Source organism: Macaca fascicularis, chromosome 1 (assembly GCF_037993035.2).
Source record: "Macaca fascicularis isolate 582-1 chromosome 1, T2T-MFA8v1.1".
Lineage (NCBI taxonomy): Eukaryota > Metazoa > Chordata > Mammalia > Primates > Cercopithecidae > Macaca > Macaca fascicularis.
Genome location: NC_088375.1, coordinates 178,228,304 through 178,254,826, shown reverse-complemented (window position 1 = coordinate 178,254,826; position 26,523 = coordinate 178,228,304). Strand labels below are relative to the sequence as shown.

General features: G+C 44.7%; 1 protein-coding gene across 8 annotated transcripts in view; it reads right to left on the bottom strand.

Annotated features, from left to right (window-relative positions):
- LOC107127367 (uncharacterized) overlaps positions 1-26,523 on the bottom strand; it is a 79,135-nt gene that overhangs the window by 11,930 nt on the left and 40,682 nt on the right. For 2 of the 8 annotated variants that reach the window (XR_012419729.1, XR_012419731.1), the window contains one exon: positions 2,348-3,240. The exons of the other annotated variants lie outside the window; for them this stretch is intronic. The gene's annotated coding sequence lies outside the window, so the exon portion shown is untranslated. Of the gene's footprint in view, positions 1-2,347; positions 3,241-26,523 lie in introns of those variants that run through there. 8 annotated transcript variants of the gene reach the window in all.

Here is a 26,523-nt window from a genome sequence, read left to right as displayed (position 1 = left end):
ACAGGAGTGAGCCGCCACGCCTGGTCCCTAGTGTCCTTCTGTTCTCAGATCCCACCGAAGATACCACATTATACTTAGTTACCAAGTCTCTTCGGGATCCTCTGGCCTGTGACAGCTCCTTGTTTTCATGACTTTGACAGTTTTGTGGAGTATTGGCCAGGTATTATGAAGAGTATCTCTCAGTTAGATTTTGTCTCATGTTTTTCTTTTGACTAGATAGACTGGGGTCTGGGACTGAAAGGAAGAACACCACAGAGGTGACATTTTGGTACATACTGTAGATATGACTCAGCACCACTTTTGTTGACCTGATCACTTGGCTTAGGTCGTGTTTGTCAGGTTTCTCCACTAACATTACTTTCTTTTTTTCCTCCGTCTATACTGTATTCTTTGGAAGGAGGTCGCTATGCACAACACACATTTAAGGATTAGGGAGTTATACTCCGCCTCCCACAGGGTGGAATATCTATAGAAATGATTTGAAATTCTGCTGCACGAAAAAATTGTATATTTTCCCCGATTCGTTTATTTCTTTATTTATTTATATCAGTATGGACTCATAGGTTTTTATTTTATACTTTGTATTATAATACTACATTATTATTATTATTATTATTATTATTATTATTTGGAGACAAGGTCTCGCTCTGTAGCCCAGGCTAGAGTGCAGTGGTGCGATCTCAGCTCACTGCAATCTCTGCTTCCTGGGCTCAAGCGATCCTCCCATCTCAGCTCTGCCAAGTAGCTGGGACTACAGGGATACGCCACCATGCTCGGCTAATTTTTTAAATTTTTGTAGAGATGAGGTCTCACTATATTGCCCAGGCTAGTCTCGATCTCCTGGGTTCAAGCCATCCTCCCGCCTTGGCCTCCTGAAGTGCTGGGATTACAGACGTGAGCCACCATGCCCAGCTACCTTATTTATTTTGTTGTTCAAATGTTCAGCTTTGGCCATTGGGAGCTCTTTCAATTGGTTCCTCCATCACATTGATACACCCATATCATTGTTTTTGTTTTGCTTTGTTTTAGAGAAATTTCTTACTTTCTGGTAGTAGGAGATGCTCTAGGATCATCTTATAAACATACGGCCCCAGTCATAGATTCAGCCATTTCTCCAAGGATTGCTGGTTCCTTGTACTGCACAATAGTACTGAAAACCAAAATATGGACGCTAGGTATACTTGCAGCTACTGAGATGTCATTGCTTCTAGGCTCTCTCAGCTGACACAGCCAGGAAATATATGTGTGTATATACTAACCTGTGTATATATCCATGTCTACACATTTTCTATATATAAACATCTGTATCTATATTAAGCTAAACATGATTCACACTGTACCTCCAACTCGAACCCAATATCATGTAGATCATTCTAGCTTCCTCCTCTTGCTTACCTATGCACTCCCCTCCAAGAGTAAAAACCCTGGCTTCCACCATCCACCATCTTTTAATTTATTTGTTCAGTCCCAGCATACCTGTATAGCAGTACCATAATTGTTAACCCATATCCCACAGGAAACAACTTTTCAGCTAGAGTGCAGTACTTGTATATAGTTTCTTTTGCCTTTAATCTTATAGACTCCATTTATTTCCAAAATTACTTAGGTCCACAACAATTTCATCCACCCCATCACTGTGGTTGTTTTATACATTTGTGATACAATTAGATTGCTTTATCACTTTATGCATCTGGTCCTGGGTTCTCTTGACATCCTAAATAGTTTTTAAAATTCATTTAAATACAAAAGGTTCACTGTGTGCTGTGAAGTTCTGTAAGTTTTCATAAATGCCTATTGTCATGTATCCACAATTGCAGTATCATGCATAATGGTTTCACCACTCTAAAAAATTCCCTGTACCTCATCTGTTCAATACTCCCCCTAATCCCCTGACAACTGCTTATCTTTTTACTCTCATTACAGTTTTGCCTTTTCTAGAATGGCACAGACTTGGAATTGTACACTATGCAGCCTTTTCAGACTCTTTCTTCATTTAGCAATACATATTTAGGATTCATTCATAGCCTCTCACAGCTTGATAGCACCTTATTTTTTGCATCATGAAATAGTATTCCATTGTGTATATGTACCACCGTTTGTCTACCAATTCACTTATTGAAGGACATTTTGGTTTCTTTTTTTCCAGTTTTTGGCAATTATTAAAATAAACTGCTATAAACAATAGTGTGCAAGTTTTTGCTTGAACATTCATTTTCAAATCAGTTGGATAAATACCTAGGAGTATATTGCTAGATCATAGAGTGAGATTAGATTTAGTTTTGTAAGAAACTGCCACACTGTTTTCTCAAGTGGCTATATGATTTTGCATTCCCATAAGCAATGAATGAAATTTCCTATTGCTCCACATTCTCATCAGCATTCAGTATTGTCAGTGTTGGATTTTGGCCATTCTAATAGGTGTGTAGTGATATCTTGTGGTTGTTTTAACTTGCAATTCCCTAACGACAAATTATGTTGATCAACTTTTCACGTGATCATTTCCCTTCTGTACATCTTATTTGGTGAGGTGTCTGATTGCACCTTTTGCTCACTTTTTAACTGGATTGTTGGTTTTCTTATTGCTGTGTTGATGTGTCTTTTGTATATATTGGATATAAGTCCTTTCTCAGATATGTATTTTGCAAATATTTTCTCCCATTCCATGGCTTGTCTTTTGACTATCTCCATAGTGTCTTTCACAAAGCAGAATTTTTTATGTTAATGAAATCCAAGTTACCAGCTTTTTCTCTCATGCCTTGTACCTTTGGTGTCGTATCTAATAGCTTATCACCAAACCTGGAATGATTTTAAATGCGCTATCTTATGGAATCATTACACCACTGCTCTTGGGCAGGGGATGCCATTTTCTTTTTTTCCTTTTTTTTTTTTTTTTTTTGAGATGGAGTCTCACTCTGTCGCCCAGGCTGGAGTGCAGTGGCCGGATCTCAGCTCACTGCAAGCTCCGCCTCCTGGGTTTACACTATTCTCCTGCCTCAGCCTCCCAAGTAGCTGGGACTACAGGCACCCACCACCTCGCCTGGCTAGTTTTTTTGTATATTTTAGTAGAGACAGGGTTTCACCGTGTTAGCCAGGATGGTCTTGATCTCCTGACCTCGTGATCTGCCCATCTTAGCCTCCCAAAGTGCTGGGATTACAGGCTTGAGCCACCGCGCCCGGCCGGGGATGTCATTTTCATTTCATAGAATAAACAGCTTTCTGTCACATTTATCTCTTCAGGACCTTGAAATAGGGAAAAAGAGAGAATGGGTAAGCACCAAGAGAGAATATACAGGCAAAAGCAGGCCAAGGCAAACATTACGAGGCTTCAAAGCTCCCTGTTCAACCTTAAAATTCATGAGCATTTGATTTTCTCTTCCACTGAATAGCTGCATTTGTTTTAATGTAAATATTATATTATTATTGCCAAGGTACATACACACCACCACCACCACCAATGTTTTGGTAAAACTGGCGCTTCATTAGCAAACACCATGTTTAATGATTGAGTGACTTTATATCCTCCAGCAGTGACATACTTCTCCCAGGAATATTTGCACCTCAGTTTGGGAAGCAAACGACACTGAAGGAAAGGGCAAGGTTGAGCACCTTGTCAAATGTCACACAGCTAGCAAGTGGCCGACCCAAGATGTGAGTCCTGAGTAAGCAGACTCCAAAGCTAGTGCTCCCAAGAAGCCTTGGGGGTACAGTATGTCTGCCAGCATACAGTGTCTGTGTCCTTGACCAGACGCAGCCTGGCTCAGGGAGGCTGACATCATCTCCATTTCAAGGAGGCACACTTCTCCCTTCACCATTGATCTGGCCTTCCTCTGGCCTTCACAGCCCCTAGTGTCATACCATCTCATTTAGGCTTCCCTCCCTCTTCAAAGCATGAATTAGGAAAGGAGGGAAAGCAACCCCAGGATGTGTCTGTGACGAATGTGGGAAAGAACCAGCCCTGGGGGATGATAAAGACCTTGAAAAAAACAAACAAACAAAAAAAGATTTTTCTTTATAATAAAAAACTTTTTATACTCAAACAATTTTTTGCTGAAACAACAATGCATATAAAACCTATTGAGGGAATGTATAATTATGCCAAATTAAACTGTGTAGAAGCGTCTCCCTGGCCGTGAGAACCATTTATTTCTTGGTTCAGTTGTATTCAGTGGCTGGGGCTGGAGTAGCCACTGTTCTAAAAGAAGGAGCTTCTTTAGAGAAAGAGGTCATTCTCTCAGAGAAATGACCTTTGCCCTCCAGAGCTGGGACCTGACTGGCTCCTCTAGAAAAAGTGGGAGCTGCAGGCATGTCTCTGTGAGCGCGCCTGACCACAGAACCCAGCGCTGGGCCAGGCAGTCTCTTTGTCCCCACCCATCTCATCTGGATTGTATACATTCAGCAAACATGCCCATGTATTGGGCATGAACCGCCAACTCTACCCTCCTCCTAAGGGCTCAGTGGCCTTATAAGTGTTCCCTTTATTCCACATGCTGTCCTGGAGTCCAAGCCCTAAATTCAAGTCTCTTCTGCAGTGACTAATTCTGTGATCTTGCTTGACATCTCCGCACCACTTTCCTCCCATCCATCTGTGAAACATGAGTGAGAGGCTTCCAGATGGGCATGGAGCAGGATGCTTTCACCTATGTCATTTGAAGGAGATTGCTCTTCTAGCAGAAAAAAATGACAAGGAAGTGACTATATCATCAAGATGAGTCTTTGAAGCTTCCTGCAAAATCTTCATGTCCTTTGGTGGCAAATGTTTCCTCTCAAATGTATGTAAAATATTTAGCACAATGTGCTAACTCAGTCAGTGTAGATGCCCTTTCCTTCCCTTTTTTGCAACTGCTTCAGAGAACCCCCACCCACTTTTGTATGCCTCACTGCCTGGGACAAGGCAGCTTTGCCCTGTGCCCCATTTAAGCTCTGAACCTCAATGCATCTTCAGGGAAAGCTTCAGAGTGACTGCTGCCATTCACTTTTCAAAGACCCCAAAATGGGGCTCCAAACCTCACTCCAATCAGTGTAACTAAGGGAAGGAGCTGGAACAACCGGGATTGTGGGAGATTAACCAGCTCTCCCACTGAGAGGCCAGGCAACCTGTGTTACTAAATCCTTCTACCGGATTAAGCCAGAGCCCACAGATCAGCCACAGGCTTGAACAGATGTGACACAATGGGGCACTTTCTGGGCCTTGGTCCAAGGAAGGAGCTAAAAGTAGATGGTGCATGGCACAAGGCACTTGTCACTCTCTCCCTTGTAGAGGCAGTGGGCTGTCTCAGAAAGAACATGAGTCAAAAGACCTGCGTTGGCCCAGCTTGGCCATGTGTCAGCTGTGTGACCTTGAGTGAGTCACTTCACTGCTCTGGGCCTCCGTTCCTTCAACAGAAAAATGGAGCTCATTGTATGGATTTCACAGAGTCATGAAGGATTCTGAAATAATCAATCCAAATTTTATTTCTTCAATGACCCTCAAAATGAAATATGAATGGGATTGTCTCTGGCTGGATAAAGGCCTGGCTCAAAGGACCAATCATGTCTGTGGCTTCTCTGACTCCTCCTCCTTCCTCTGTGCTCCTCGGTGCTTTGCACATGCTTCCCCCGTACCACTCTGCTTCAGGAGTTCCTCTCCTGTAACTCGGCTTCTTGGAAACAGGGATTCTGCAACATTTATCTCTGCTTTCCCACACCTGGCCACACATGGATTCCTAAATATGTATATCCAACTAAATGTACTTTGTAAATGATGCAATCCTCTCATCATTATCTACAGTCTAGGAAGGGAAATGGAACATATCAACAGATATTAACATATCTGTCAATATTAGCATATCCATGAACATATCTATCAAAATGTTCCATTTTCCCTCCTAGACTGTAGATACTTAGAGGGCAAGGGTCAGAGCTACTTCATCCACGTATCTACCATGGCGCCAAACTAGACACACAGGGAGCGTTCAGTGAGTATATGTGGAAAGCAAGAAGATGGGAAGGGGAGAGGAAGAAATAGAAACTCCCCCTCCCCAATAGCAACAGCTAACCCAGCCAGTTCACTTGCCCACTCAGCCACTGGGCAGACCCACACTCTCACTCAGCTTACTGAGACCAGAAATGAGATTGTTTTTTAGTCTTCCTGGCCCAAAACTACAAAATTCACAAGGGCCAGATATAATTTTTCTTTCCACCAAGATTTTCCTGTGTGATGTCTAAAGACTCAGCAGTCACCCAAAGGTTCTGATTGCAATGGATTGTCAAGGTTACAGATCCCCTGTAGAATTTCTCCACTAAGATGGGTGAGAAGAAACCACCTTCCATTTGTTTGCCCTAGACACAATGCTGTTTTCAACCCTAGTTTCTTTGCCCATGTTGTCCCCTTTTGTCTAAAATGCCTTTTTTCAACCTCCGAACCATATCGTCACACTCTACAGTTCCTACCACCATCATGCTGACAGCAGCCAATTTGCCCGGCGGATTCACGCTTACCCTTCAAGATGTAACTGAAGTGGAACCTCACTAGCAAAGGAGGTGATCGGCACAGGGGGCATACAGAACAGTTGCTAGGAGCCCTGACATTAGAGTCAAATCTCAACACTCACATATATAAGCTCTATGACCTTGGGAAAGTCACTGTCCATTCTGAGTCTCAGTTTGCCCATCTGTAAAATGAACAGGACAGCAAGCACCTTCTTCATAGGTTTGTTATGAGAAGTAAATTGGAAAAATGAATGTAAAGGCTTGGCACAGTACTTGGCACATAGAAAGCTCTGTATAAATGGCAACTCTAGGTGCATATGAAATATTCCTTGGCATCCCTCCTCCCTACCCCCATGGCACCCTGTGCTTACTTCTGTAGTGGCCATTTATCTCACTGTTTTCATATCTGCTTATACTTGTGGCCCTACTAAGCTATGGAGAACTCACAGGCAGGAACTCTCTGTCTTCTTATCCCCATGGTCCAGTACTAGGGCTGTTTGTTGCATGAGTGAATGAATTAGTGGAATTAATAAATACATGAATAAATAGATTGGATGAATATATCTTTAGGCTACATGGAGAGCAGTGCTTATTCTAAGCTCATCGGGGCTGGAGATGCGGCTGCCAGCGTGCCTTAGGTCTGAACCATGCCTAGGATGCCAAAGGAAGCCCATGAGGCCAAAGACCAGTGGGGACAGTGAGACTCAAAGGTAAATTTTTGTTACTGCTGAGCTTGCCCCTGTCAACCTCTCCCAAGGCCTGCCAGGTGACTAACCATCAGTAAGTATTTGATTGGAATTCAGAGATTCATTCATTCATCCAACTAATATGTATTGAGCCAGACAATGTTCCAGGAAATAGGACATAGCCATGGATAAGAGGGGTGTATTTCCAGAAGAGATGAAAGAAAGTGGCTGGGTGTGGTGGCTCACGCCTGTAATCCCAGCACTTTGGGAGGCTGAGGCAGGCAGATCACGAGGTCAGGAGTTTAAGACCAGCCTGGTCAACGTGGTAAAACCCCGTCTCTACTAAAAATACAAAAATTAGTTGGGCTTGGTGGTGGGTGCCTGTAATCCCAGCTACTGGGGAGGCTGAGGCAGGAGAATGGCTTGAATCCAGGAAGCGGAGGTTGCAGTGAGCCAAGATCGTGGAGTGCAGTGGCACTCCAGCCTGGGTGACAGAGCAAGACTCCATCTCAAAAAGAAAAAAAAAGAGAACAGAAAGAAAGAAAGTATGATTCCATTTTGGATTATATGATGAGAGGTAACAAAGGCCAATATCACCTATGGCTGTGGAAGTTGGAAGAGAAAAGAGGAGCAACAGACCGGGAGTCAGGAAACCCAGATTCTTATTTTTTCTATCCGCACAGTCATCTCAACCAAGTTGCTTGGCCTCTCTCTGCCCTTGGGACACATGACTTATACAGGGAGGACCTATCTGCCCTGCCCAACACAAGGCCAGATATTCATATGGAGGATGATTGTAGAAAATGCTTTGGAATCATGCAAAGAGGACAACTTTTTGGCTCTGTGAACTCAGACACATCATTCATGTCTCCAAAGCTCTAGTTATTGATCTGTTAAATGGAGATAGAGGTACTTGCTTGGTCTACTTTGCAGTGTCATGGGGGGTCTTAACCTAGACCTTAGAGGGAGAAAAGTGTTTGTAAGAAATAAAGAACACTGACAGTGTAACTCTCTGGTGTAGACCTGTAGTTACTCTACTCACCCCTCAGTTTCAAAGACTGGCTCTTCCTCAGGTGGTTCACTTAGCCTCTCTGATCCTCAGAGTCCTCATCTGAAACATGGGGATAATAATCCTAGCCTAGCACACTCTGTAATGTTGTGAGAATTATATGAAATAATAGATATGGAAAACTTTGTCAATGTTACCATGCTATATTAAGTAAATTTGAGGGGCGATATGGTTTGGATCTGTGTTCCCACCCAAGTCTCATGTTGAAATATAATCCCCAGTGCTGGAGGTGGGGCCTGGGTGGGAGGTGATTGGATCATGGGGGCAGTTTCTCATGATTTAACCCATCTCCCTTCACCTCGCCCCCACCCACCCGTGCTGTCACCACGATAGTAGGATCTCATGAGATCTGGTTGTTTTAAACTGTGTGGCACCACCGCTTCACTGTCTTCCTCACACTCCAGCCATGTAAAACGCCTTCTCTCGCTTTGCCTTCCACCATGGATTGGAAGTTTCCTGAGGCCTCCCCAGAGGCAGAAGCCACTATGTTTTCTGTACAGCCTGCCGAACCATGAGCCAATTAAACTTCGTTTCTTCTTTTATTTTTTATTATCATTTTTTTCAGATGGGGTTTCGCTCTATCACCCAGGCTGGAGTGCAGCCTCCACCTCTCGGTTCAAGCAATTATCCCACCTCAGCCTCCCGAGTAGCTGGGATTACAGGCACCAACCACCATGCCCGGCTAATTTTTGCATTTTTAGTAGAAATGGAGTTTCACCATGTTGGCCAGGCTGGTCTCAAACTCTTGACCCCAAGTGATCCACTCACCTTGGCCTCCCAAAGTGCTGAGATTATAGGCATGAGCCACTGAGCCTGGCATAAACTTCTTTCCTTTATAAATTACCAAGTCTCAGGTATTTCTGTAGAGCATGTGAGAATGGACTAATATAGAAGTGATTGTTGTTTACATCATCGTGAAGGATTATGCTCACCATAGTAGATTTGGACTGAAACTCATGTCTCTGACTCCCCACGTAGAAAGAAAGGTGCTGTTTTCTGAGTGCTTCTGTGCCTCCAGATTTCACACATTGAAACTTAATCCTCAGTACAGTGGTGTTGGCAGATGGGATATCTGAGAGGTAATTAGGTCATGAGGGAGGAGCCCTCATAAGTGGGATTAGTGCCCATATAAAAGAGGCCTAAGAGAGCTTGTTTGCCCCTTCTGTCATGTGAGAATTCAGCAAGAAGCCGCTATCTATGAAGAACAGGCCTTCACCAGTCACCGAATCTATTTGTGCTTTGGTCTTAGATTTCCCAGCTTCCAGACTATAAGCAATAAATTTCTGTTGTTTATAAATTGCCAAGTCTAAGGCATTTTGTTATAGCAATCTAAATGTAGTGAGGCAAAAGGAAAGAACAATTAAGATGGTCTCCATTTATCCCAAATACATGTGGAATCTCACGTGATTCTTGAGGTAATCCATGTAATATGCTGGAAACAAATTTCTTTCACCATGAGAGAGGAAGGTAGGAGAAAAGATTCTAGGCTGACACTGTCATACCCACAGTGTGACCTCGGGCAATTTGCTTTTTCTCTCTGAGCCTCATTCTTCCCATATGTCAAATATGGAGCTTAGATTAAGTCAGCTTAGTAAGTCAGGCTGCTTATGGCTGCATAAATAAATAAATAATAACCAATAATAATATCTATTATTTGACATAGTAAGTAGTCCAGATGGAGGGGACCCCTGTTGGGTATTACAGTGTCTCAAAGGTGTCAGGGTCACACACCACTTTCTGTGTGATTCTTTGATGCTGTCAAGATGGCTCCTAAGGCTCCAGACTTCACACCCTCACAGTAATGCCCAAAGGCAAGAGGAGGAAAGTGTTGGTCTTGGACTTCTCCTTAAGAAAAGAATAAGGAAAACTTTCCCAGATGTGCCCCTGGTATTTCATGGTGGTGGGGGAGGTGTTGAGGCAAGAAAGGGACCACAGGCCTCTACCTAAACAAATCAGAGAAAGAGAAAAGGAATTACCACAAAGAGCAGCAGAATCAGTGTTCTCATAAGCAAGAATGTGGAAACAGTTGTTGGGTAGGCAACTCTCAGTGTCCAACACAGACTCCATCTGGGTTCTCTAAAATCCATTCAAGCCTCAAAGTGCAATGAGCTGAGATCAGCCGAAAAAGTCATAGACCGTCATGGGAGGAACTGAGACACGAACCCCTTGCTCCCACACCCACAGTGTCCAAGTTCTACCCTGTTCCTATTGGATACAGCAGGGTCTTAGGTGGTGCTGATGAATGATCCAGGAGCTCCACAGCTGCGAATCATTCTCGGACCTGCAGGACACCCACTCAGCCAGGCTCCACTGCTGGCAGCTTTCGGGATTGTATTTCTAAAAATAGCCTCAGGCCAATCACACCTATAATTCCAGCACTTTGGGAGGCCAAGGTGGAGGATCGCTTGAGGCTGGAAATTCCAAACCAGCCTGGACAACATAATAGACCCCAACTCTACAAAAAAATAATAAAATTTGCTGGGTGTGGTGGTGTGCACCTATAGACTCAGCCACTTAAGAAGCTAAGGAGGGAAAATTGCTCAAGTCCAGGAGTTGAAGGCTGTAGTGAGCTATGATCATGCCACTGCCCTCTAGCCTGAGTGACAGAATAAGAGTTGGATTCTTTTAAAAAAAAAAAAAAAAAAGTCTACAAGTGAGCAATCCAGGGCTCCATGGTCTTTAGGAAACCAAGTTATTTCTGTCTTTCAGCTTCTCCATCCTCAGCACAGGTCCACCTTCATGGTTACCTCATGATCCAAGATTGCATCTATGACTTTATCACTGTGCCATGTTCTAAAAGGAAGAGAGAAAAGAAAAGAAGAAAGAAAAGAAGACGAAAGAAAGAAAGAAAGAAAGAAAGAAAGAAAGAAAGAAAGAAAGAAAGAAAGAAAGAGAGAGAAAGAGAGACAGAGAGAGGGAAGGAGGGAGGGAGACAGGGAGGGAGACAGGGAGGAAGGAAGGAAGGAAGAGAGAGAGGAAGGAAGGAAGGAAGAGAGAGAGGGAGGGAGGGGAAGTAGGGAGGGAGGGAGGAAGGGAGGAAGGGAGGAAGGGAGGGAGGGAGGAAGGGAGGGAGGAAGGAAGGAAGGAAGGAAGGAAGGAAGGAAGGAAGGAAGGAAGGAAGGAAGGAAGGAAGGAAGGAAGGGTCTGCTGTATCTGTCGTCTCCCCCACACCCTCCTTCTCAAGGTGGTTTCACCAACATTCCACCCCAAAACTTTTTATATCTCATTGGCTAGAACTTAATCCCAGTACCACACCTTGCTGCTAAGGAGGCTAGAAAATGTGCTTCTTAAACTGAGCACACTGCAAGCCCCAATTCATTTACATTAGTGAGCAAGAAGAAGAGAATGAATATTGGTAGGCAGCTACCAATCTCGGTTACAATTCCAGGGCTGATAGAGAACACATGAGTTCTGGATGAAAGATCTGGGTGGTTGAGCATTACAAAGTGTTGGGGGACAAAGGACGTTAGTTGCTGTTGTTGCTTATTTCGTTTCATTTTGGCTGGCTTTCATCTGGCTACTTTTGGGATGTTGCTCGTGTCACTTCACCTCTGTGAATTTCATCGGGGCTAATATGGAGGGTGGGACTACTAGATCAACTGTGGTGAAAAGAATCTCAGGACAAGATATACTCTTTCACTTGTCCATTCATTCATTCAACAAGAATCTACTGAGGCACCTTCTGTATGCCAAGTGCTGTCATAGGCAGATAATTCAGAGATTCACACAAACCCTGCTTCTGGGAGTTTGTACTCCACTGAAACAAGCCCAGGAAAACATCCATTATAAGAGATGGTGCTACATTCTATATTAAGGATAAGCACAAAGAAATTGGAGGTTGGAAAAGGAGCGCCTAACACAGGCAGAGGGAGGGAGGGATCTTCAGATTGCTTAAAAGATGAACAGGGGCTTGTGGGTAGAGGAGGTTGGAAAGTACAAGATGGAGATCGGCGTGTGAATAGGGATGAACCCATGAAAGAGCATATCACGTTCTGGAACTATTCTCCACCCAACACTGATCCTCAGGTAGAGACTCTGGTTTCCGAGCTTTTTCTACCGACTTGTATTGTTTATTCTGTTCTTTTGAACTCAAGCAGATCTGGGATTGGATCCACCACCTAACAATGTGAGCTCAGGCAAAGGGCTTCATCTCTCTGAGCTTCAGTGACTTTGTCTATAAATCCCCTCAGCCATTGGCGGTAAAGACTAAATGGGACCTCATGTATCAACATGCCTAGCATGATCCTAACATACCAGGAGCTTTCAATGCTCCCTCCCTTCCCCGATGGCTGCCCAGAAAGCCTAATTCCTTTCAGGGAACCAGAGAGACGAGACGGCGCAGGTAAAGGGCTTAAGGAGGGCAAGAGTGTTTTCTGTGTTCGTGGTGTTTTTAAGTGCTAACTGGAACAGGAAAAAATAATCAGATGAGAGAGAAACCATGATGCCTGCCAAGGAGTAGCCTGCATTGTTTACCCCTGGAAAAGCTGCTGGCATAGGGCTTTTAAAGCTGGAGAAAGGTCAACCTCTCGCAAGAGAACAAACCACCAAACCGCATGATCCTGTGACTTCCCTCCTGTAACTCCCACAACCCCCTGTGCTGGTTGCCTCCTCTGGAACATGGAAAGGTGATCCCTGCCCTGTCAGGGCTGTCTGGGCTGTGTACTTGTGCTTGCAGGGCTTTGTGGATTGGAAAGTACAGGCAACCTGATGAAGAGGGTTGTTTCTGTCTGCTTAGCTCTGCCAGCCTGGCCTCCTGAGCTCCCATGCTGTTTGCTCAGCACTGCCCCTGTACCTTCCTTCAGGTCCTCCTCTACCCACTGCTTCCCCTTCTTGATTTCACCTTCCAAATCCTCCCATCCTTGATAACTGCACTTCCAAGAAGCCTGTGCTGGTGATGTCGGTCTGCACTGACCTCATGCCCTCAAGATGTCTTCAGACTAGACCGCACCATGAGAGTCGCTTTCTTTCTTCTGTGTTTTATTTTCTTTTTCTGTTGTGTTCTTCTCACCTCTCTCAGCAAGGACCACCTGGTCTCCCACTTCCCCCATATTATCATTCTCAGAGGGCGTCCCTGCATCTGCCCTCACCCCCACCTGCTCCGAATCTAGCCACACTTTCATGCTCCAGTCAAGGCCACTCCATCTGTGTGCACCACCCTGACAATTTCAGTTCCCCAAATGTGCCATGCTCTGGCTTTCCTTCCTCATCTTCCTCCTTCAGGTCTCAGTTGAGATGTCACCTCCTTGATCCTCACCTCCAATCCCGCTCAGATGAGGTGGAGGTGCCACTGTTATGAGTTCCCTTGACACCCTGTGTTTCCCCCATGACTGCACTTATCCCTGCTGAAATTAACCAGTCTATGCCTTTCTCCGGCTTTTGCAAGAAACTGTATGTGAGCCAGGGCTTGTCTCTTCCATTCTTCAGAGAGAGATCCCCAGCACCCAGGACAGTGCCTCCCCAGGGCAGCTGCATGAATGGCCTACCGCGGATTATCCTACTCTCTACTGCTTCACCCTGCACTGAACTCATAACAGACGCACAACAGACATTATCATCGACCCATTTTGTCCACAAGCATTTATCCAGTGCCTACTATACGTCTGGCCCTGGCTAGGTCCTGGGATAGAAAGATAAATAAGACTAAAGTTCCTGCTCTCAAGAAGATTCCAGGCTAAAAGAGGCAAGAAACAACTGCAGTATACGGGATGAAGCCATGAGTAGAGATACAACCTTATTGCTGTAGAAGTACAGGGAAGGAAGCTAAAACTTCATTTAACAGTATCAAGGAAGGCTTCTCAGAGGAGGTGGCAGTTGATGGGTTCTTTTAGAAAAGGAGTTTTCCAGGTTTAGAAAAGAGGACTGGGGTCACCAAGGTAGAAGCAGCAGCATGTGCAAAGGTAGGAAAGGAAGAAAAGGACCACTGCATTAGGGGAAGGATGAGAAGCTCATGACATGCGATAAGGAGTCCAAGAGGGGAGTGGAGGCCATGAGGCTGGGGACCAAAGCAGAGCCCAGCTGTAAGGCAGTGGGAAGCCAGGGAGATATTTGAGCACCTGAGTCATGTCTCCAAGTTTGAGTTTTAGAATGTTGACTCTAAGCATGGTATAATCTCATTTCTTATCCTTCCTTCTCACAAGCTCTCACCCACCATTCTATCCTTCTTCCTACAGACCAGTAATTCCCAAAGTGTGGCCCTAAACCAACAGCATCACATCATATGAAAACTTGTTAAAAATGCAAATTCTCCAGCCCCACTCCTGGCCCTGTGGAATCTGAAAGACCAGTGTGGGGCCAGCAATCTGTACTTTAACTAACCCTCCAGGTGATGCCAATACACCTCAAGTTCAAGAACCACTGTGCCTGACAATCTATCTTCTAAAAAGGGAAAGGACAAAATAGCAATGTGCTTCCTTTAGCTCCAGAGTTCTCCAGAAACACACCCACTATGAAGCTCACCCATCATAGTGTACTTCTTCTTTCCTCCAATAAACTTTAAAGAGCACCTACTGCATGGAGACCAGAGGCAGAAGTGTTCTTCCCCAATTCATTCTTTAATTCATCCACCGATATGTCTGTAGCCCATGCTAGGTACGTTTCACGCTTGACCTCAGACACACCTGATTTGAATCCCAGCTCCACAGTTCTTTGCCAAGAATGGAAACACAGGGAGACCAGGACTCCCATGGAGAACTGAGGAGAGCAGAGGGGATCGGTACCCAGTTCTGCCTGCAGGAGGCGGGCAGGTCTGGCGGGCCCCTCTCTAGGTGTGTATGGTTCCATCCCCCTGCACAGGGCTCCTGCAGATGGGGCTCCCAGCTGTGCAGGGAAGGGCACGGGGTGGGGGCACTCCCACAAGCACAGATGACATATGTTTCATATTATATGCACATTCTTTGTGGGAGCCCCAGTGAAAAATACACATGGCTAACCATCCCTTTCTCAGAAGGAGGGGCCCTAGGAAAGGGGATTTTGACTGCTGGCTTTATCAAGAGTCAGAAAGAGTGAACACTCTGAGTCTGTTAGAAAAACAAACTGTGCTTGGGCTTTTAATTTTAAGAATCAGGAGAAGGTCTGGATGTCAGCGGATACCTTGAAGAGCCCACCTGGGTCTCAAGATAGTAGTGGAAAGTGCAAGAGATTTGGTATCTACCCAGTTCCCTGACTTCCTTGCTATGTGGCATTAAGAGATCCACCAGGTTCGCTGGCCTTCCATTTCCTCATCTCTAATCTGAGGATAAAAACATTTCAACTCACAGGGCAAGCATCATGGCATTTGCAAGAGTGCTTTGTTAAGCATATTACAGACAAGGGACTCTTATCATTATTACATTTTAAAAATTCAGAGGGAAATATTGATCGAAAAATTATCTAGCAGCATGATATATAAGGAAGAATGTGGATTTAAAGTCATACTGAACTAAATATAGATCTCACCTTCACCACTCACTAGCTGTGTGGCCTCAGGCAAGTTACTTGACTTATCTGAACCTCAGTTTTCTCATCTGCAAAACTGGGGTAGAAGTACCCCCCACCAACTAGGGTTGCTGCAAGGACTAACTCTGATACCCTCTGTAAATGTCCCTGGCTCATACAAAGTACTGGATATAGGTGAGTAACTCAGCCCAGGGGTGCCCAGAGCAGCATGGCCCACACATCCGGATTTGGGGACGCTCCAAGAGCCAGCTCTGCTCTGCACATCCCCTAGCTTGAGGGAAGAGGCTGCCTCCTCCCCTGACGCTCCTCTGAAAGCTATTCTTCAGGCTCACAGCTCTGGCAGCCTCCCCTCTGCCTCGATCAAGTTACAGACCCATTTGTTTTCCCCTCACAAAGCGCTGCAGTCTGTGAAGCATCTCTCCCTCCTCCTCCAGCCTGGCAAGCTGGGCCAAGAGTTCAGCTCCGGGTAGTACAGCCCCAGCACTTCTCATTAAGGCACACAGAAAATGTCACAGCTGGCCCCATGTTCATTCCCTTGTATGTGTCTTCATCAATTTCCAGGCCCCTGGAAGCAATTCCCAGAATCCACTTCTTTTCAGCTAACTTCCCTAGAGGGGAGGGGGAGCTTCTTAAGCCCACTCACACCCAGCAGGTGTTGGTGAGGGATCTGATCCAAGGCACAGGGGGTGGGAACTAATATTTTTGGACCATCTCTCATGGACCAGGCTCTTTTTATCCATGTCTTTCAAATCTTAACATGAGCATCGCTTTTCTGGGGGCCCTTTCCCTGATTGTCCCACCCCCAGCCAAGACTCAGTGAAGTCCTGTGCTCCCGTAGCAAGCTGTATTTCTTCTTGCAATACTTACAAGTGCAAGCATATGTTTAATGTCTTCCTTCCCTTGTAAGCTTCATGGGGTGGTGGGGGTGGGGCACAATCAAGTCCATTTCATTCTCCAGTGTTTCTTTACTGCCTGGCACCTACTCTGTGCCTAGGCAGTAAAGAAACACTGGAGAATGAACTACACAGTGCCTGACATGGAGTAGGTGCTTAATAGATAATGAATGAATGAATGAATGAATGAATGAATGAATGAATGCACCAACCTCATGACAATGCTGTGCAGTAAATAGTATTATTTCCTGGATTTTGCAGAGAAAGTAACTGTGACTCTAAAGGTGAAATGTCTTATCCAAGGTGACATAGCCATTAAGTGGTTCAGGTAAGATCAAACCCAGGTTTTTACCAGGACTTACTGCACTTGATTTATACTATGATTGAGCTGGAAACAAAACAGTTTTTCAAAATAAAGAAGCTGAAAGTGTTTGCCCACAATTCTCTCTCCACCCCCAACCCAGCATGATTTGTACTGAGCAAGAGGATTCTAAGGGCTTTGTGTAGCCCACGCAAGGCAGAGGAAAGGGTACAGGGGCTGGCCTTGTCCCCCAGCTGCCAGAGACTGGATCCTCACATGGAGCCCCTCCCAGCTTGTCCCCACCAGGGCAGGACTTGGATAAAAAGTCTCAGGAGAACAAAGACCACATTTTCCCCTGTGAAGCAGAGAGGGCACTGCTGGGGAAACAATGGCCTTGCTGCGGATCAAAGGAGCTGGGCCTGTGCTGGGGACAAAAGCTGAGTCCCAGCTTGATAAGACTGACAACCTGCTCTTCCCTCCTTTTACAAAGGTCTCCAGAGAGTCCACCCCACCTTCCCAGCCTCACCTCCCAACTCCTCTCCCCTCCCCCACACAGCAGAGCTCCAGGAATGCAGGCTAATTGCTCGTCCCCCAGCGAGCCACATTCTTTAACATGCTAGGCCTTTGCTTAAGTGTTTCGTCTGCCTACCATGAATTTTCCCTCCTTTCCCCTTAAGTGTACACTTACTCAGACTTCAATATTTTTGCTCAAAAATTGCCTCCCCTCTGCCTTCCCTGATCCTTTGACACCTCCATGGATTGCACGCAGCTGTGCATTTGCTCAGAACCCAGCTCCTGCCTGGAGTTAGAGCACTGAATTATTACCACCACCTCCAATGCCAGCCTTTCCCTCCAGGTCGTGACCACATAGAGGTCAAGATAATTTCTTAACAATTTTGTAAATGCATTGCCAGACACAAGAGAAGACTGATGGACAAAAAAAGTGTGTTAATGAATGTTGTAGAGGGAGCTCTCCTAAGCCCTGGAAATTCACTTGGGTGACATGTCTTCTGGATGAATCAAAACCTCCCTATCTCCTTACTTTAATTTGATTCCGTTAATATTTTTTAAGTGCCTACTATTTTGAGGACACTGCTAGGTGCTTAGAACGGAATGATGAGCCAAAACAACACTCCTGCCCTCATGGAGTTACAGTCTAGTGGTCGGGGTCAGGTAGACAGACATTAATCAACTGCATAATTTAAAAATTATAAGGACTGTGAAAGGAACGCACAGGACAGGGCAATAAAAGAGGAGATTAATTTATGCACCAATATTTGTTGAGAGTTCACCATATACTAGGTGGAGTTTGAGGCTCTGGCAGGGATGCATCCTTTTTGGAGCTAACCTGTCCTGGTCCAGACTGGGAAGGTTTCCCAGAGGAAGTGATCGCTGAGCCATGATTTAAGGGATGAGTCACCATTAAGGAGGCAAGGGCAGAGGGTGGGAACAATAAACGCATGTTGTGATTGGTAGTGAGATGGGGTTGCGTACAGGAAAAGAGTACTTCACTAAAATGCCCACAGAGAACTTGATAGCAGAAGTTGGCAGAACAATCCAAAATGTATGAAGGTCAGACTCAAAGGCCCAGAGAGACTCTGTGATTTGCCCACTCCCATGCCTCCAGTAGATGGAGAGAAACAGAGTCCTAGCTCCAAATTGCTGCCTCACAATGCCTTGCAACCTTAGATTATTTGGGAAGACCCTCTCTAAACTGAAAATAGGGCCCTGGGATTAAAGGGCAAAGTATCCCCAGGAAATGCCCTTCTGGAAGAAAGACCAGGTTCAACCTGGAATTTCCTATAAAGAGAATGTTACTTTACCATAGTGGAAATAAGAAGCAATGCCTTCTGATGTTGTGTTCGTTTAATAACTATTTACAGTTTGCAATGCACTTTCACATACATTTCTTCTCAGAGTAAAGGTCAAGCCCCAGGCCTTGGGGTCAATGAGACCGAGTTCTAATCAAAGTCTTCTTATTAACTGTGACTTTGGGCAAGTTATATCACCACTCTGGACCTGAGTTTCTTCATTTGTCACTTGGGACCAGTGGTCTTTCTGGCAAGGCTATGGCTAAAATGGTACATTAGTTTGCTAGGGCTGCCATAGCAAAGTATCACAGACCTGGGTGACTCAAACAACAAAACTTTATGATCTCACAGTTCTCCAGGCTAGATGTTTGAGATCAAGATGTTGGCACTGTTGGCTTCTTCTGAGCCTTCTCTCCTTGGCTCATAGATAGTCATCTTCTCCTGGTGACCTACATGGTCTTCCCTCTGTGTCCTCAGAGGGCACCAGTCATATTGGATTAGGGCCCACTCTAATGACCTCATTTTAAATACCTTTTTAAAGACTCTTTCTCCAAATACAGTCACATTCTAGGGTGCTAGGAGTTAGGGCTTCAACATACTTATTTGGGGGGGAACATAATGCAGCGCATAACAGATGGAATCAGATTTCAACATTTCTGCACAGTGCCTGGTGCACAGCAGATACTGGATAGGTGGTAGGTGGTACTGACATTGGCATTTCCGGGAGGGACTGTGGAACAGATGATCGCCGGTTCTGTCTCTAGTGCTGTAAAGGATAACTGGGGCCAGGCACGCTTGGTTCTAATCCTGCCTTGCTGCCTGGATTACCTTGGAAAGATCTTGATGCCTTCTCTTTAGTAACGACAAAGGAGATGCACCCCATACTATCTATGCTCTTTCCCTTCTCACATAGTTGCGTTGTAAGGCCCCAAGGCTTGCCACTCTAAGAGCAGGACAGGAAGGAGGCAAAGGTCCTGCCATTTTCAGTACCATTTACTCACAGAGGGCGCAGCTTGCTGCTACAGTTTCTGAACATGTGAGTGGAAGCAACTTCAGAAAACATTCTGTTACCTTGCCTTTCCCCTACTGCCCTTCCCAGAAGGTAGGAGACAGCAGTTTTCCAGAGACAATCAGTTAAAATATTTTTGGACACAGAATACGCAACTTAAGGAGACATCCTGGTAAGACACATTGTCCCCAGATTACCCACTGGCATCTTAGGCCAGATTCATTCATCTGGAAGCCTGCCCTGCCCTGGCGTGCCCGGGACAGCTGATGCTCCAGGAGCAGGTGAACATGGCCAGAATATCACCTTGGAGGTAATTTTCTCATTGTGCTGCTTATTCACTGAGATGTTAAAGAGGTTGTTGGTGTTGTGGGTTTTGTTTTTTTTTTTTTTTAAAGACTATATCAGCACATCCTATTTGCAGCATGAACCCAGGCAGTTCCTAAAGACTGGCTTTAGTCTATTGTATTTGCTTCCTCTTTGAACCCAGTCAAATCAAGATAGTGAAGCCAAAAGAGATGAGTGAGCAGAGGACAGACGCTGAAATGGCACTTTGACACTGCAAAAAAACAAATGAGTTTTGAAAAGGCACGAATTGATCTTTAGGCCAGTGAGGCCTTATTTGGGGGGTGTTCTTTGTGCCCCACTCTGAGCCTCATATTTTGCATTGATTTTCAAAAGGACTCATGCTCGTTGCAGAAAATTTGGAAAATAGAAAAATGCAAAGAAGGATTTTATATATATATATATATATATATATATATATATATATATATATGTACACACACACACACACATATACACACGCACACACATACAACAGACTTAAGTCTGTTGTCTTAAGATAATTATTAAGGTAATTGCTGTTAATGTTGGAATACGTTTTACTCTAGTCTCACTTCTTGTGAAGTTGAGATCATACCAGAGATAAAGTTTAATATCTCTATTATTTTAATTAGCATTCTATCAAAGGCATTTCTTTTCAAGAAAAACTTTAATGTCCATATAATATTCCAGTACACTGATGTACTACTGTGACCTAACCATTCTCTTGTTGTGGATATTTAGGTTGGTTCTGTTTCTCTTTTAAGGGATAGCTTCCTCTGATTTGTTGGGCTTTTATAAACAATGCTACCTTGGACATCTATTTTTATCTACCTTTTTCTAAGAAAACATCACATCATTGATTTCACATGCTACATTCTTAAAACAACTTTGAGAATTAGGTCGAATTTGCATGTAATAGATGAGGCTCACAGAAGCCACGTGACGAAAGTAGCTATTAAATTCCAAGCTGAAAAAGAGCCCGCTTTATTAGACCTCAAGCCCCATACTCTTTCTACCACTTTATGCTTTGTGTTAAAAGGTGAATGGTGGGAACGTGAACCATCTGAGAGTCGATCCCATTATGAAGAGATGGAGGGACTGGAAATTCTGCACCTGGAGGAGAAAACACTTGGAAGGCAAATATGTCTTCTGGCTCCAGCCAGGTGGACACACTGGTGAAAAAGCAAGCAGGCTTGTCCTGTGCTTTTACAGGGCAGAACTGTGACATCAATATGGCAATTAGAGATGATTTCCATTCACCGTAAGAAGGAAGTGTAAGGCTATGGATAAATACAGGAAGTCTGTCATATAACAGACTTGAATGTGAATCCCTGCTCCATTCCTTCCTGGTTGGGTGACATTGCCCAAGTCACCTGAGCTCTGTAAGACTCATTTTCTTTAAATTTAAACCATGTGAAGTTGATCAGAGGATTCGAAGCAATATGCATTGAGTATATAGGTCGGTATCTATTATGAGTTCAAAAAATGGTTACCATTACATTTAACACTAAATTATGACTGTCCAACCCTGGAATGGGCTACATTGAATATTCGAGTAGATGGGATACCCATCTGTCCAATATGTGGTGGAGGCAGACGGAAGTTGAACAAAGTGATCTCTAAGTCACATGATAGGTAAAAGGTAAGACAGAGTTAGGCATCCTGGGCAAAGGACCTTGTTCTATTACTTAGTAGCTGAGGCATAAGGACAAATAACTTACTTTTTCCAGGACTTAGTGCCTAGCTCATAAAGTGGGGATAATAACAATACACTCCTTATGGGCTATTAGAAGGGAGGAAAGAGATCGTGGCTATGTAAGCTCTCAATATAGCTGCAAAACTTTCTAACAATATCCATTAACTTTATGATTATTCTAAATCAATAATGTGATCACTCTCTTGGGGATGCACATAGAAAATAAATTGTGCTTCTGATAAAACTGCTGCCATCCAGCCTCCAGGGCCCTTCACAGCAGTCACTGTATCATACAGTGTTGTTTAAAGAGAGAGCTGGCTAAGATGACCAGTGCATGCCTGGAGTTTGGAGGAGCTTAGGATGCTGCCTGTGGAACTGTCTTTCATCTCCCAGGAATGTCTGCAGTATTTACAGAGCAGACAGGGCCTCATCTCCACTACTGGGTCAGGGACTGTGAGGACCCTTCCCCAGCCCCCTCATCTCTGGGTGGAGGGCATGCACAGGTTTCGGACAGCTGACCCTCCGGGCTGGAATGCTGTGAGCTCAACCTGACACATCTTCCATCAATTTCCTTGGGAAAGAAAGATCCCAGAGAGGCAGCCTGCACTCATCCATCTGAACTCAGCCATCCTCGTGTCTTTAGGGTTTTATCTCTTTGTTGATCGTAACAAATAACTGGTGCACTTCACTCAAATGCCCATTACATGAAGCCAGACATTCCTGATCCTCACTGCATAGGTTTCTATCCATCATTAAAGAATGGACAGGAATTGCATTCAGAGGAAGTGGTGGCTTGTAGCAGCTTTACCCCATAAATTCTGATTAGGTGCTTTCTTAGCCAACATGACCTCTCTCCCACTGAGGACTTGAGATTGTCTTCTTTAAAGCAGAATCGGACCACTGAAAACCCCGAAGTCAGATAAGCCTGATCATAAATACCAGTTCTCACATTTATTATGTGACATAAAGCAAGCTGTTTTGTGAATTAAATGAGATAGTGTACATTAGGGTCTTAGCCCACTGCCCAAGACATAGTGAACCCTCTATTAAAGTTATCTGGTACTCAGCTGTTGTGCTGGCTGCATGATTTTAGCCAAGTCACTTTGCTTTACTGAGCCTAGGTTTCCTCATCTGGAAAAGAGGAGCATCTCTAAAAGGTGGCTGAGAAGGAAGCAAGAGGCTTCACGCTCAGAGCAGGCTGGGCTCATTTTCTACTTCTTTCACTTGGTAAACTATGTTTCCTTGTCACATTGTTTATTGGTTTAACATCTCAGATCTTTGGGTTCCTTATTTGTAAAATACAGATAATAATGCCCATTTTTCAGGGTTGCTGTGAAAACTACAGACCATGTCTGGAAAGGATCTAGCATGAAAAATAACTATGACATGATTTCTAATGGGTGACTGGCAGAGTGATTACCCCCTTAATTTTGAGTGACAGCAATTTAAATCTGGTGTCTGAAGCCATTGCCTCCTTCAAAGGGCAAAACAAGATGGTCACCAGCCAACCCAGCAGCAACAGGCACTGAAGGAGACACTGAGGATACAGGTGATGCGCCATGTCCATGAAATCAGAACCAGGCTCAAATGACCCAGGCAGCCGCTAAGTGCTTCTGTTGGGGAGATGAACACTCTCCCATCTGTCCCTCCCAGCTGCTCCCCGCCCTGCTTCAGGGGTTGAGGGCTCCCATAGAACTGAATTCATGAGATAGTCCAAATCAAATGGACTCTTGGCCTCTAGCTTTCATCTCCTCCTCAACCCCCACGTTCACCTAGCCGTTCATCACCTAAAAGCGACTATGTCATATGATGCTTTGCTCAAAGAGCACAGTGGATCCCTAATATCTCCCAAATAAAGTTCAGACTGAAAGCATAAAGTTAAGGTTTTCTGGAACATTCCACAACTTATCCTGACGAGAGCTCAGGGCATCGTAGAGTCAGTGGGCTCTGGACTAGGAGTCCAACACACCTAGCTCAAGCCTGGTCCATGCCACATAGTGTTCAATTTGTGTGGAGAAAATTTCCTGTAGGAAACAGTTAATATTCTTCAGGCATTACAAGTTAAGACACAGAGTTAGGTACTTCTTCATGCTATTTCTATTAATTCTCACAACAACCCCTCTGAAGGAAAGAGTCTTATTGTCTCTGTTTTGCAGGTGCGGGGACAGAGCTGAAGACCAAGCAACACAGGTAGCACCTCTGAGGTCTGTGGGGACCCCAAGACCGCCTACCCAGAGGAAGTAGGACTCCCTCCTAACTGTGTGAGATATGACGCTTTTGCCAACATCAACTTGGCTTGAGTATCGGTACTCTTTCTGGCTTCATCCTCCTTTCTTCTACATCTACAGCTAAGCTATAAAGACCAGCATGGTGCCTGGGATTAGTATGGATTCAAAAAACTTTGCAAAAATATTTTGGAGCCTGGACTCATCACCAGGTACCCATCACAAAGTAAAGAATGGGCAACCTCTACAAAGCCTCAACTAGAGCAGGTCTCTCCATTATATGTAAGTTCCACTGCTTTTACCTTAGAGCACTCATACCTGTTGGGAAGATGAAGCCTGTAGAATTCATGAGGGTAAGAATAATGCCTGATTTGCTCACCACTGCATCCTCAGTGTACCTGATTTATATTTATTGAATAAATAGAAGAATTAATAGGATTGTTTTACCTGGAAGATGTGTGTACGGTATAAATTGCAACAGGAAGGAGCATTTGAAAGAAGTCAGGTAGGTACACATTGGGGAAACTCAGATCCCGCAGGATTTGTTAAGTCCATACAGCGATCAGGAGACTAAGGTAAGGTTAGTTACAGGCTCCCAGGAAAGCAAAGTTCCACCTGAGTTCCACCTCCACCTCTGCCCCAACTCACATTGCATAACCTTGGGAGGTGCCATCGCCCTCCTGGCTCACATCTTCCTCACCTGAGATGTGCGGAGCTGGGATCAGGCTCACAACACACTTCCAGATCTGATATTTATGTTTCCCTATTGGCTAATACCTCTTGGCTAATCCTCTTCCTCCAACTTTTAAGGACATTTTGAAACAGCTGAAACTGTTTTAAATATTAGAATATTGAAGACAGCTACTGAGGGTATAATACATATTGACCAACCCCTGCCTCAGAATGATCCAAAAATGGAGGTAATTCAAAAGGGAAGAGAAGTCCCAGATACTAGAGTTAGGTGGTTTAAATGCCATCAGAGGGATTTCCAAGTGCCCTCTTGTGAGTGCACGCGTGAACTCTCTCTCTCTCTCCCTTTCTCTCTGACACACACACACATACACACACACACACCCACACACACTAATCTTGCAACACCCATCTGGATCAAAAAAAGAAAACAAACAAACAGACCTAGACGGCGAGTTGGGAGAGGGATTTGCAGTTTATTATTCTATTCCCTTCTTTTCAGGTTTTTATTCATTCAAAGCCTTGATCAACTGAGCGCTAAGCCTCACCTCATCAAAATCACCTGGAGTGCAGTTGCAGGCTGCAGTGAGCTATGACTGCACTACTGTGCTCCAGCCTGGGTGACAGAGCAAGACCCAGTCTCAAAAAAAAAAAAAAAAAAAAAGTCCCCTGGAGGAGTAATAACAAGTTCATTAAAATGCAGATTTCTAGGCTCCCCCAAAGATCTTCTAAATCAGATTTTTTACCCATTCCTCTCTGCCCCCACTTTTTTTTGTTTTTTTGTTTTTTTGTGTTTTTTTTTTGAGACAGAGTATCACTCTTGTTGCCCAGGCTGGAGTGCAGTGGTGCAATCTTGGCTCACTGCTACCTCCGCCTACCAGATTCAAGCAGTTCTCCTGCCTCAGCCTCCTGAGTAGCTGGGATTACAGGCATCCACCACCACGCCTGGCTAATTTGTGTTTTTAGTAGAGACGGGGTTTTGCCATGCTGGCCAGGCTTGTCTTGAACTCCTGACCTCAGGTGATCCACCTGCCTCGGCCTCCCAAAGTGCTGGGATTACAGGTGTGAGCCACCACACCCGGCCTCAGCCCCCACTTCTTAAGCCTACTAAAGTTTTGAGATTCTGTAAAATGCTTAGCACAGTTAAGAGACTGTTCACATCTGCCAGGCACCTTATCTAGTAGCTGGAAGCATATGAAATTGCCGATTGCCAATAGTCTATCATTTTTGACCTTCAAAAATGGCAATTTCATACGGCTCAACCTAATGCATTGGCTAGATCTCATCCCAACCTTCCAAGCAGCAGACATAGTTATTCCTAGTTTACGGTAAAGACCATGAGACTCCAAGGGGTTAAACATCTTGCTGAAGGGCACGGCTCTAATAAAAGGCGCAGATGGGATTCCAATGCAAGTCTCTTCTGCCTGCAGCCTTCGTTCCTCCCTCTGTTCCCCAACAATCCAGCACCGCTCCTCAGGACAACTGCAAACACCGGACTGAAGTGCATCATTTTGGCCACAATGTACCAGGTTGAAACACCACCTCTGACTCGAAACAGAGCCATGAGTTTGTCCCTTGAGGCTCGGGCTATGTGCACAAGTTTTCAGAACGCCTTGTTTCTTGTCAAAAATTAAACTGATGTTTTTCCTGGAATGGCTTTTGGAAGGGAGCATGATTGCTGATTAAATATGAAGTGGTTTGAAACCTAAGTGTCTCTCTGAATAACGTAATGTTTACTCCCCACAAGGAAGGCATGCCAAGGGGCTGTCTCATAGGGGTTATTTATGCATCCAAGTCTCCAACAACCCCTCTGGAAACTGTTACTGTGATCCTCTTTGGGTTTGACACCCCCTGAGGGATCTGTGTCCTGAAGTGGCCTGAGGGCTGGAAGGGAGTGTCCTGTCCCCAGCACCACCA